This window comes from Melospiza melodia, chromosome 16 (assembly GCF_035770615.1).
Source record: "Melospiza melodia melodia isolate bMelMel2 chromosome 16, bMelMel2.pri, whole genome shotgun sequence".
Taxonomy (NCBI): Eukaryota; Metazoa; Chordata; class Aves; order Passeriformes; family Passerellidae; genus Melospiza; species Melospiza melodia.
Window position 1 is genome coordinate 2,832,745 of NC_086209.1, and position 12,821 is coordinate 2,845,565.

General features: G+C 45.8%; 1 protein-coding gene across 2 annotated transcripts in view; it reads right to left on the bottom strand.

The window, feature by feature from the left end:
* Positions 1-6,032, bottom strand: part of LOC134425580 (ligand of Numb protein X 2-like) — a 31,022-nt gene extending 24,990 nt beyond the window's left edge. The window contains exon 1 of one of the 2 annotated variants that reach the window (XM_063170312.1): positions 5,942-6,032. The gene's annotated coding sequence lies outside the window, so the exon portion shown is untranslated. Of the gene's footprint in view, positions 1-1,656; positions 1,788-5,941 lie in introns of those variants that run through there. The other variant, XM_063170311.1, reaches the window with a different exon arrangement.
* Positions 6,033-12,821: the final 6,789 nt, after the last annotated feature.

The following is a 12,821-nucleotide window of genomic DNA, read 5'->3' on the forward strand; positions in this document are numbered from 1 at the left end:
AAGAGCTGCAGAAAAAGCTGGTTTATTGATGTATTTCTCCCTGCTTTCTCACCCTTGCAAGATGCTTCCACTACATCCACCCTCCTTTCTACAGCATATTGCACACAAACATGCATGTTGCTCATTTTGTGCTCACAGGAATCCTTCAGTCACTTAAATCAATTTGTTTCTTGGCAGAATTTGACTCAAATATTCCTATGGAAGTTTTATCGCCACAGGGGTGGATTGCCTTTATTTTTTTTCTATTGTATCTGTAATCTTCTCTCTCCAGGAAATTAAATACTCCCACCTCCACCCTCACCTACATTTTCAATTTGGCAGCTATCTGCAACTCCATCCCTAAAAATCAGTTTGATGTTTGTGGGAGAAGCTTTCTAAAAAGAAAGAAAGAACCCAGTGCTATTATTTAAGAATTTAATCAGTAATTAATAATCAAAGTTTCTCCTGCAACTCAAACAAACAGCTCAAAACCAAACAAAGAGGGATTAGGAGATGTGATGTTAAGATTTGGGTTCATCTGAATATCTGGGAGCACAGTGACTTTCCAAAGAGCTGTGCTTGCTCCTGGGAGCAGGAGGTAAAAATCCAGTGTCTAATGGCTACAAATGAGTATCAGATGCTGTTAGCTCATCCCTGCCTGTGTGTGTACCTCCAAATTCCCTCTTTACAGAGAGATGAAAGCAAACTGCACACCACTGTCCATCTGTGATCTCTATTTCAGCACAGCACTTCCAAAGGACACAGGGGAAGAAGCAGACTGTGCACTGTATTTTATTTAACTGGATGTTTTTAGAGCCCCTGTTTGAATAATCTCACCAGGGTGGTCACATCAGAGATATTTAAATGTAATGTGAGAAGGGAGGAGGCGGGAAGGGAGAGACTCTTGCTTTTGGGAGACAAAAGGTATTTCTGTAGCTCTAAGCCTTGCTGTCTTGTGAGAAACTCCTACAGAGCTTTAATCTTTATCACATTCTATCAAAGTGCTACTTTAAAATTAATTTCAGTTAAAAGAAATTAATCTTGGCTACTCTCAGCCTTAAGCACAAAATAACTCATTTTCTAAGTTGGTTAAAACACAAACAAGGAACTCTTGTTTTCTACAAAACTTTACCACAAGCAATCCAGCAGCATGAAAGCAGTTTTGCACCTGGAGATGAAATATTTCCTATCAACAGTCACAGTTTTTAAACATCACAAGCACCAGATTAGGGCTTTGCTGCAGGATAAAGAAGCACAGAACTCCTCATTACCTGGTCCAAGTCCCAGTTTCAGTAGCACTATTTTTTAAAATGATGTTCTGTTTAAAGAGTTTGGCACTTGGAATCTCAGCTCCACAAAATAAACCCAAGGCAGGATGGTTGAGAGTCATTGCTGAGGGTCCAGCACATTTCCCCTGGCTGGCTCTTCTTTCCCAACAGCTCCTGTGCCCGATGCCATGGGTGACAGCAGGGTGACAGCAGGACACATCACCCTGCTCAGACTTCCTTTCACAGGGTGAGAGGGCTTTTTATGCAAAGCACTTTCCAGCCCAAGCTTGTTCACACTAACTAAAAAAGCTGAATTAAGAGGTAATTAAGTCTGTAATTCCCCTTTACATTCCATCTCACCCTCAGATCGTGGTAAAGGGGAAAGAAAGAAAGAAAGAAAACAAGTTACCTTCATTTAAACAAAACGAAACCTTCTCAAACTGTGGCTCCCCAGGGCAGCTGCAGCTGAGTTTGAAGTGAACTTAAACTCTGCCAGTGCCTCTGGGTAGGCAGAGCTGCTGCAACCAGCAGTGTAATGCCCTTCACCACAGGTGACAGCTCCTAAGTAAACAATGAAACAGCAGAAGTCAAAAAAGTAAAAAATAAAGGTCTCTGGATTATGATTACCTTTCCCTAGAGACAGACAGAACAGTCTTAGATCTCATTTTCAGAAGTCTTGAGACACATTCTGCTGTTTAACACCTCTGTGTCAATGGCTAATGAGCTTACAAAGTCGCACATGGAATTGAAGGTGCCTTTTCATCCAATTTCATGCAGGTTCTCTGGGTGTCTCTTACTGACTTCAAACAACCCTCACAGCTGGGGGAAGCAGAACTGCAAGAGGCATTTTGGGATGTGTTTCTTTCTGTTCAATCTTATCCTGGCCCCAGCAGCAGTACTTTAAAACCCGTTGTTATCTTGCCGTATGGGGCACATATTTGCAATATGCATTAATTGATAATTATATTTTCCCTTGTTCTAAAAATAAATTTCAAATGGGAGTGGCTGCCTCATCAGCTAAGGGAGCTGAAGCAACAAAGCAAAGTCCTTGAGCTGTTCCCAAATCAGCACAGCAGCCACATTCCTGCTGGGCCAGCTGTGAGGGACCTGAGCTGTGGGGAGGGAAGGGGAGGAATCTCCTTTCTCTGCTCGCTTTTCACCCCAGAGATTGGGCTAAAGCAGCCCCAGGTGCTGCTCTCACAGGGAATTAAATTAATTGGGTTTTAGCCTAAGGACTAAAAGGCCCGGGAGAGCCATTATGTTTATTTTTATGTATCCTCCTCGAAATAATCACGCGGCAATTTTTGTTCCCGCTCAGTTGTGACCGTGCTCAAGAGGAAATCCTCAGCTCTCAGTTCCCAGGGCAGGCACTGCTGGCTGTTATTTATTTGCTGTGTAGGGATCTGCAAGAGCATTTATTAGGTGAGAAGAATTTCTCTGTTATCAACCCCCCACTCCTAGATAAGTCTGGGAACTTTACAGATAGGGCTGCTTATGATTTACTGGGCTTTTAGCAACGGCCACAGGGATGTCACAGGTGAGTCCCTGGAGCCCTCAGGGGAACAGGGCAATTTTATCTCAACTCCTTTTTAACTGTCAGAAAATCAGCTTTAAAGAGACTCTGCTGCAGCTGTTTACAAAACTTGCATGATTTAAGGTACATATAAAGAATAGGCAAAGTTAGACAACACTTTTAAAAAACACATGATCCCTTCTAGTGCTACCCTTGGAGAATATTCCAAATAAAGAACACTGCAGACTCCAAACAAAATTTGCACAGGGAACCTCTAAACTTAGGGGATCACATATGTATATAAATATATTTATTAAAAAAAAAAATTTTAAAGCCTTTGCCTGTAAGCTGCTGATTGTCTCTCTAAATTAACCCAGCTTTATTCCATTTCCCTCCTTCCACCCTTAAGTGCTTTTTCCTGGACCAGCACAGTAACTCTTACTGCTCATTCATCTAAATCCCCTCTAACCCTTTAGATGGCTTGTGACATACTGACTCATGGGCAATTTCTTATCTGAAATATCAGAAAAACTGCCAGATATTTCCATATTTTCAAACTCCATTGGTGTCAAGAAATGTCTAAGCCAAGAGCAATGTTTTATGTGCTATAAATCAGGGAGCATAAACTGATGAGGGACTGTCAAATGCAATTCCTAACAACTGTACGAGCAGCACCACTAAAGTAAACTGAGAAGGAAAAGCCAAACAAGAGGGTTTTGTATCAAACCAGCAAAACATATTCAGGCCTGTGAGTAAGGCAACAGCTGCAACTCCTCTGGGGAGATCCACACGAGCGGAATGAAATGATGCAGCTTCATTTTCAAAGTGAAATCAATAGAGCTGTTGCAGCAGGAAGTTTTTATTTTAATGCAGAAAATAAGAGATATATGGCAGTGCAAGGAGAAGAGAAAATACAGCAGGGGTGTTTAGTGAGCTACAGGTAGTTTATTATGCAGTGATATTTATTCTTTTAGGTATGGAAGTCTAAGACTCTACAATCCCATAAATGAGTAAATTCTTTTATTAACCACATTTGGGGAAGTACTGCACTACTGTAGTTTACAAACCCATTAATTAAAATTTCTAAGAGTTACTGGAATTGCCATTCAGGGAGCACTAAGTTTATCCAGAATCAATCTCAAGCTGTTTCATCAGCTATCTTCAAACCTCAGGGGGTTTTTCAGAGGTCACGTAGCTGCCAGGTCCCTTCTGGAGCTGCTCCTTCCACCTCTCTGAGCCCTCATTCCCCAGCCCATATGGTTGGGTTGGTTTCTTAACTCTTTCTTTTCTAATGATTTGGTTAAAAACTTGAAATTTGTCATTCAACAGATGGTGCTTTTTGCTGCACACCCAGCTCCTCCTCTCCTGTTCATCCCATGGGGTTTATGCCAGTGAATCCCCGTTATTTAAATGAATCCCTTGATAACACTCAGGGAGAGTGAAGGTGTGGATTTCCAGCAGGGCTGACTTTTGCAGCTGAGGAGTCCCCAGAGAAGGTTCGCCTCCTGTTTATCATTTCCCTGCTCCATCCCCGGCCATATGACCCCTTTGTTTTGCCCTGCACAAGCACTGGTGCTGCTCTGACTTCACAAGCTGGTCCAGGGAGCAAATCCCTTTGGGGGAGGGAATAAATATTCCCACTGCCTTAGGCCCTTTCAGCTGCAGACACACTACATCTGCTCGGGGAAATGGTGAAAGACGACTTGGAGTGTGCAACTTCAGAGAAAGAAGTCTTGTTTTTGAAGGAGCCATGTGTGCAATCTGCTCTCCCTCGGCTGGAGAGCTGCCAGAAGAGCTCCGGCATCAAGGACAAACGTCAGCGCCGTCCCTCAAAGGCACAGCACACAACTGGCGCGGCTGCGGGAGAGCTCCAGCCCTCCACACCACCCAAACCCCGGGCTGCTTGAGCCCCCAGGGCCTTAAGGATTACACAGGACGACTCTGGGCATCTGTGACAGTGACAGAAACTTCTCTGGGCCGCCAATTATCTTCACTGTGTCCCTGCTGCGACACACTGCACAGCAGAGAGCTGCCCTGCCACTTACATCTGCACTTGAGCTGGAATCGCTTTTCCTACGGAAACTTTATGTTCTGGTCCTTTCGCCTTGGCTAAAAAAATGGAGCAGAAGTTTAAATGTGACACTTTTTCGGCTTGGTAAGCAGCAGGGAAGAACTCATTCTGCATTTCTTACTCTCCGGAGGTAAAGTAGGTCCCAAAAACCGCTCAAGGAGTTGAAAGCGCCGTTTCAAGCGGGGCTTAAAGCAAACTAAGCCTGCAGTGCCACCGAAAGGGGCAGTCCCGCTGTCCCTGCCACCTCCCGCGCTGGCATCAGCTGGCTGCTGCCTGCTCTGCTCCTTCTCCATCAGATCTCTCTCCTTCTGACATTACCCTCGAGATAACAAGTGCACCCAGCCGAGCAGAGCAGAACCAGCCCTTCAGCAGCACACAGCCTCACTCCGCTTTACACCCCTCATAAAAAAACCCTTCTTAAATAAAAATCTTTACAGATAGATGGTTGGTCTTTGGGTTAAACTAAGCTTTATCGTCACCTGTACTTCTCACCTTTAAGGTATTTCCAAAAGGTCCGCATCTCACCTTGTTGTGCTTTGCTTGTTTATCTCAACTCCTATTTATAGGCTTATTTTTCCCTCTGCATTAATTACCAGCAAACTCGCCGACTTTGCCGCTCTCCGTCTCCTAGCAAAGACATTTTTGCCCCGCTGCCTCCCTGCGAGCCCCACGAGCAGAAAACCGCGGGGTTTGGTGTGTCCTGCCCAGGCAGCAGCAGTGAAGAGTTAACCCTGGGGCCGGCAGCCTTCACCTGCGAGCCCGTGTCACTGATAAGGGACATTGGCCGCGGTCACGGCCGAGCCCTCCGCTGGGACAACGGGAGCTTCGGGGCTCCGCGACCCCAACCTCAGCCCGGCGGGACCCTCAGGGAACCCCGCATCCACTCAGCTCCGGTGGGACTTCCCCGAGCCCCTTAAGGGACTCCGTATCCCTTCAGCCCCGGTGGGACCCCCTCAAACCCCTCAAGGGAGTCCAGCGCTCAGCCGGCCGGGACCCCCCGAGTCCCTCAGGGAAGCTCAGCCCGGAGGGAGCCCCGCACCTCCTCAGGGACTCCCACGTCTCTCAGTCCCGGCGGGACCCCCTCACGCCCCCCACACCGTCCCCGCTCACCTGGGGCAGCCGGGGCAGGAAAGGGCTCGCTCAGGCCCGGGATGGGGAGGGAAGAGGCGCTGCAAGCCCAGCGCCGAGCCGGCCTGCGACGGCAGCGAGCGCGGCGCCTCCACCAAGTTTCCGGGCGGGGAAGAAAGTCGAAACCTACGTGAGAGGAGGAGGAGGAGGCAGCGCAGCCGCCCAGGTGTCACTCGCCCGCCCGGCACGGCTCAGCCCAGCCCTGCCCTCCCCTCACCGCCTCCGCCTCCTCCGCCACCGCCTCCCCGGGCCGCGCACACCCGGCGGCCTCGGCCCGCCCCGCCACAGCAGCCGCGGCGGCTGGGGCGAGTCCGGGCCTCGATCGCCGCTGCCCTCAGGGCATCGCCTCTGCCCTCGGGCACGTCCCGGGCCTTGACCGCCCGCTGCCCTCAGGGGATCCCTGCTCCCCTCAGGGCATCCCTGCTGCCCTCGGGGCATGTCCCGGGCTTCGACCGCCGCTGCCCTCAGGGGATCCCCGCTGCCCTCAGGGCACGGCCCGGGCCTCGACCGCCCGTTGCCCTCAGGGCATCCCCGCCGTCCTCAAGGGATCCTCGCAGCCCTCGGGGCACCTCCCGGGCTTGGACCTCCCACTCCCTTCAGGGCATCCCCGCTGCCCTCGGGCACGTCCCGGGCCTTGGCTGCCAGTGCCCTCAAGTTTCCTCTCGAGGTAGTCCTGCTGCCCTTGGGGCAGCTCCCGGGCCTCAACCGCCCGCTGCCCTCAGGGCATCCCCCCCGCTGCCCTCAGCGCAATTCCCCCTCGAGGCATTCCCACTCCCCTCAGAGCATTCCTCCTTCCCTCAGGGCATCCCAGCTCCCTTCGGGACATCTCTGCTGCCCTCAGGGCAATCCCCATCCCCTGGGGGCATCCCTGCTTCCCTCAGGTCAATTTCCCTTCCCTTCCAGCAATTCCCACAGCCCTCGGGACAATTCCCGTTCCCCTCAGGGACAATTCCCGCTCCTCTCAGGGCATTCCTGCTCCCCTCAGAGGAAAATATGGCCCTGGATACCAGGGAGTGCTGATTTACCTGTCATTTCTATAAACTCCAAGCAGTTCCAGTGCTCCTATTAAGGCAACTTCCTGCTTCAAACCAGAAAAATGACAAACCACACACATGGGGTTTAAAAGTTTCCAAGCTGTGTTAACACTACATCCAAGCTTGGAATTCCTCCCAAAGAAAGAGACCAACCCCACAAGACTGAACATATCACAGTCTCTGGGTTGTAATTTCTTTCTCTTGTTCAACACACAGCCTTGGAATTGCTCTTTCTGCAGACAAGAGGGTCATGAAGTAATAAAGTAGATTACGTTTGTGACAATAAAGAGAAGAAAGTAGAACTTTGAACCAGCGGTTTAGAGGAGGATTTATTAGGAAGGGAACTTTTGTACACTGAGGTAATGTAGTCTAGATGGAACTAGCACACGCCTGTCTGCATTTGATCATTTCGGATGTCACAGAGTTGCTGATACAGACCTAAATGGAGGGAGGAGAAAATCCTTTCCATGTCCTGAAAACACCTTTTCTGCTTTAATAGGGCTGGGGATCTGTGTTATTCATTCATTTTCAATAAGTGAGAGACCATCTTTTATTTGGTGACTGGAACTAAATGATATCTAAGGTCCTTTCCAGTCCAAGCCATTCTATAATTTTATATCAGTTTTTAAATTCAATTTGTCCCTTTTGTGTCAAATTTTCTATGGAATCTTTCTGGTTCATTGCTACCTCATTAATTCATTCTGTTCCCTGTTTTTGTCTGTTGAAGTTGACAACGAGGGACTGTGAGCTGTGCTTGGGAGTGAGTGAGGGATCTTTGTACTGCACAGGTGAGGCTGTAGGAGGTACACCATGTTCTGAAAGAGCAGCAAGGTGCTTTCATTATTTTATTTACATTATTCTTGGGAATCTAATGGAATTGAGGAACACCAGCAATCCCTCTTTACCCACGTGAAATCCATGTTTCCACAGGACAAGAAGTGTAAGGTGATTTTGTAGGGCTCAGCTGAGAATTATGATCCCGCTTTGCACATCTATTGATTTTGGTTAGGAGAACTTAAATGTCAGATAGGATTTCCTCTGAAGCACCAAAGCTTCGGAGGCTGGGTAACATCCATCAGATTTCAGGAATAAACCTGGAAGTGCATTGCCAGCTCAGACATGAGCACCAGAACCTGGTGCAGAGACAGGCTGGGTGTGCACCCCAACCTGAGCCTGAACTCATTAATCCAGAGCTCATTTACACTGAGCAGCCTGGCCTGTAAACAGGCAAAGCTTAAGCTGAGCTCTGTAGGGCTGGAGAAGTCCCAAGGGAAGAGGTTTAAACCCAAGCACAGAACCATTCCCTGTTCTGTGCAGGGCTGAGGACAGGAAGTGAGTATTGGGGAGACAAACCCCAGGGAAATCTGAAATGGATGCAAATCTTCAGAAAGAGGAATTCTGTCAAGTTAGCACTCGCTGGAGATTTTTATCAGGTGTTTCTGGGTGGACAGTGTGACCATACATAATTAAGATCTGGTGAAAGTTTATTGTATAAGCGTGCTGGAATTCTGCTTTGGTTTTGTAATAAAGGAATCCCACTGAGTCATGGCTACTAAATGGACTCACAGAGGACACAGGTCTCTTCTGCAGAGCTAACACAAATTAATTTGTTTTTTAGCCCAGGCAAAAGCAGCCACATCTTAAATAAGGCTTGCCTTGATGACACAAAGACTTTGCTGTATTACTGGTTCCTACCTGCTCCTGTTCCTGCCCTGGCAGCAAGGCACACCAGCCCTTAGCTCTGCACTGTGAACTGACCCAGCTGAAAAACAAACCAGGTGAAAATCTCTATAAATATATTTTATGTTAAATATATAAACACATTTAAAACAGATGGATATATTTCTAAAGCCAGATGGAGTTCCCCAATCTACTTTATAATTCAGAGGGGGAATGGATGGATGAGATTCTTCCCTAGAAATGCTAAAGAAGCATTTCAGAAGGGCAAAGTGGCTAAATATGAAGCTGATCCTGGTAAAGAAGGATCCCAAGCCACAGCTGAATATTCAGTTTGCAAAGTGTAAATTAATTGCTCCACTGGATTGTTGTGCTGGCAGTTCATGTGTTGTGTAAACCTGAAGAGGAGGCTCAGATGTGTTCTGCATGGAAACCATCTCAATATCTGGGAGAGAAATAGTTTCTGGGATAACACACAAATGTTGACTTTGGTTAAATTGGTGTTGGTGAGAATCTCAGTCAGCTGTGCCTTCTCTGGCACCTCTCACAAACTCTGGTCTATTGATTTTGAAATGCCAAAGTTCTGCACAACTCCAGGAGTTTTTATTTACTAGCACTTCTGCTGAATTACTTGTGTAGCTTTTGAGAGCTGCAAAGACTCTCTATCACAAAATCCAGCAATCTCAGGTTGAGTTTTATCTGCTTTCACTGCTGATAATTTCCTGTGTGTGATTTGTACAGCAACCTCTGTGTGGGAAAGATTAATGTCCACACTCCTGTGCAGTGCAAGTGTCAGGATTAAAATGCAGCTCTCTGGCAAAGAGAATTTAAATATCAACTGAATAAATTTGTGTGTTTATGGATTATGAATTCTTTTATTTCAGAAGATTCAGACAGCTTTTTTTTTTAATCTGAAAAATGGTGTTCAATAAGGAAAATAAATAGAAAAATAACAGCAGGAAAATTGGATGAGAAAGCAAAAACATATTACACAAAGATTTACAGATTAGTTTAATCCCATTAAATTTGCATAAAACTTAGTAGCTGTGTGTGTGGCTGTCCTCTTGTGGGAAGGTGCAAGAAATGTCCAACTGCACAGCATTAATTTGAGACTCAACTTTGATGTTTCATCACAAACAAAACAAAATTCCCAACCCACACACAAGAATGTAAACACAATTAAAAAACAAATCCCACAAACAAGGAGAGAGAGTCATCCCAGGAATTTATGATCAAATGCCCTGGAATCTCCCTTTTGTGGAAAGCAGAGTGATGGAAGCATGTGTGCATGAGGACCAAGGGCATTCTGGTGAACCCAAGGTCCCAAACATTTTGTTTGGATTCATTCTGCCAGATTCTAGAACTTTTTTTGTTGCTTTCACAGTATTTTGTTGTGTTTGCTGTCAATTAGTGCTACCTGTGCATTGCACACTGTGTTTTACAGGGAGTAGCTGAAGTCCCAGGGTTTGGAATTTATAAATGGCAGCAAACAGATTATTAAAAAATAAAGCACAAGAATCTTGGATGTGTTAGTAATGATTTAGGACTATTTTACATTATCTGTCCTGGTGGTGTTTTATTAACAGTGAGCAGTTATTAACAGTGTTGGAGTAGTTTATTTGATGGATCTGTAGGATGTTTTCATTAGATGTAAACAGACTGATTCCCTGCTTCCAGAAAAGTGCCTGTTGGCAGATATAAAGAGGGCATCTGGCTTTTCTTAGGAGGGGAAAAACCCATCTGGCTTTTTGCAGTGGAACAGATATGATATAAGGACAAAAAAGAAAAACATTAAAATAATCACTTCCTGGGTTTGCTGTTGTGAATAATATTGACACTTGTCCCTTAATTTTGAAATGTTACTGTTGAAATGCTGCAGCTTCTTTGTAACCAACTCAGATTTCTTTTTTGTCACAATGCTTCTGTTGCAGTATTTTCAATGAGAGTTCAGGAATACTTCACCTACCAAAATATGATACTGTAGCAATAAATAAAATAATATTTCATTAGGCCAATTTTAGGTCCCACTGAATTCTCCTTTATTATTTTTCAGGTGTGAACTTATCTTTGTGGTGCTTAGCCCAAAGCCTGCCTCCCCTTCCTTATTAATTTCTTGGAGAAATGAGATAAGGTACTGAGTTTCCAGCAATTATTTCTATATAGCAAGTATGGTGCTCAATTTACTTTATAACCTGTAATTACAATACAAACTGATATCAGATGTTGAGGAGACATGATCCAATTCAGGAATATTATCTATACAGCTTTGTGCCTGGGAGGTACTGCTGCCCTCTGATACAGTCTGTAGTAAATAATGTGTTCCTGCAGGGTTTAGAATTTGACCTCCAGCCACTTTTGTTCTGGTAACTGGTTAAAAGCAAACTTGATTTTCTGTGTTTATGGGCTTCTTGGGCAGCTGGGCCAGAGGAAAGGGCTGTGTGTGTCCAGGGGTGTTATCCTGTCCCTGGCAGGAAACACTTCCCCTCGGGCTCCCCAGTGGGGCTGTGCAGCTCTGATCTTCCTGCAGGGGCAGGAGCCAGGGAATCTGCAGCCCTGCTCCTGGGGGGGCAGCAGCAGTGGCTGTGGAACACTGAGCATGGGGCATTCCTGCAGGGATTGCTCTGTCACTGCTGCAAGGTAATAGAGAAGATTTCTTTCTCCAGCATAAATGCAAAGTGCTCAGTACGTGTGAGTCTGGGGGTTTGATCACCTTTCATCTGGACTTGTCTGCCACAGGATAATGCTTGGCCCAGGCTTCTCCCACTTTTCTGCTTGGCCATACAATGTGTTGAAGACACCTCCATTTGGAAAACTAAACCAGAGATCCCCTTGGTTTATGCCACCACAACATCTTTCAAACCATTTCCAAAAGCAGAATCTCTCAAGGTGTCTCTTTGTTGTGGTATTTCACCCAGCCATACATTTACAGTTCAAGAAATGACTGCAGCAAGTCCTGAGTGTCAAACCAGCCATGAGCAGTGGGACCAGGAGCTGTGACAGCTGTGCAAAGAATGGTAAAGGATAAAGATAATGATCCAAAAAACTCATAAAAACTGACAGGTTCCTCTCATCACTTCTTCATCCACAGCTTGCTGCAAGCCCTTCAGCACAGCAGGTGCCAGAGGAATTTAAATGTGCATGTAGGAAATATCTCCATAGGGATTGCTCCTTTGGTGCTTGATTTTCACTGACTTCTAGAACAGAAGAGAGGCTCAGTGTCCATTTATTTCACTGTTTAACACCATCCTCCAATAGAGTCAAGAAGCATCTCAACATCAGGAAATGTTTAGATGTTTGTTAGAGAGGCAAAATGTATTGAAATAATTTGATATTTCTTTTCTCCCTGGAGTTTCCAGCTACTAACGTTGCCCTGGAATAGCTCAGGTATTTTCAAATCAATTTTTAATAGCAGTAATATACATCCCAAAGGAATGTGGGATGGCTGCAAGTCTCATCAAGCTGTAACACAGATCTGGAGCCATACTAGTTAAACACACTTTTCTTCAAAACTCTGCTCAGGCAAAGTGACATATTTCCAGCAAGACTGTTCAGTCTACACCAAAAAAATAGACATATCCTGAGGAAAAACAAGATCCATCCAAATAATTGCTATGTGCTGCAGCTGGAGCTCTGTTTCCAGAAAATGGCTAAATATAAACATTCCAGACTGGATGGGTGGGAAGCCAAGGCTGCCTTGCAGCACAGATACCACTAAAGAGGATTGTCTATTAACAAGCTGATCCACAGGAATTCACTCTGCACTGAGAGGAGAACAGAGGAAGAAGCAATACAGCTGCTTCAAGTACAGTTATATAATTAATTGAACTTCTCTGAAAATGCCACTGTGGCCTCTGCTAGGAGTTATTTCTCACATTCCTGACCAAGCTGCTTCATTTCCAAATCCAGAGGTTACATTCTGTTAGCTGTCAGTCAGGAACTGCACCATCCCATCCCTGCAGCTCTGGTTTTCCTCTGCTTGCTGCAGTGCCACTGGAGTTGATGTGAGAAGGAGCCACCACTTTGGTGCTGCTGTCCCAGATTCCTTGGAAAAGACACTGCAACCCCAGCTGTAGGACTTTACATAATCTTTGCACTTGTACATCACTTCTGCTTTTCTAGGTGACCTCTAAAATAGAAATCTGAAGAGTCAC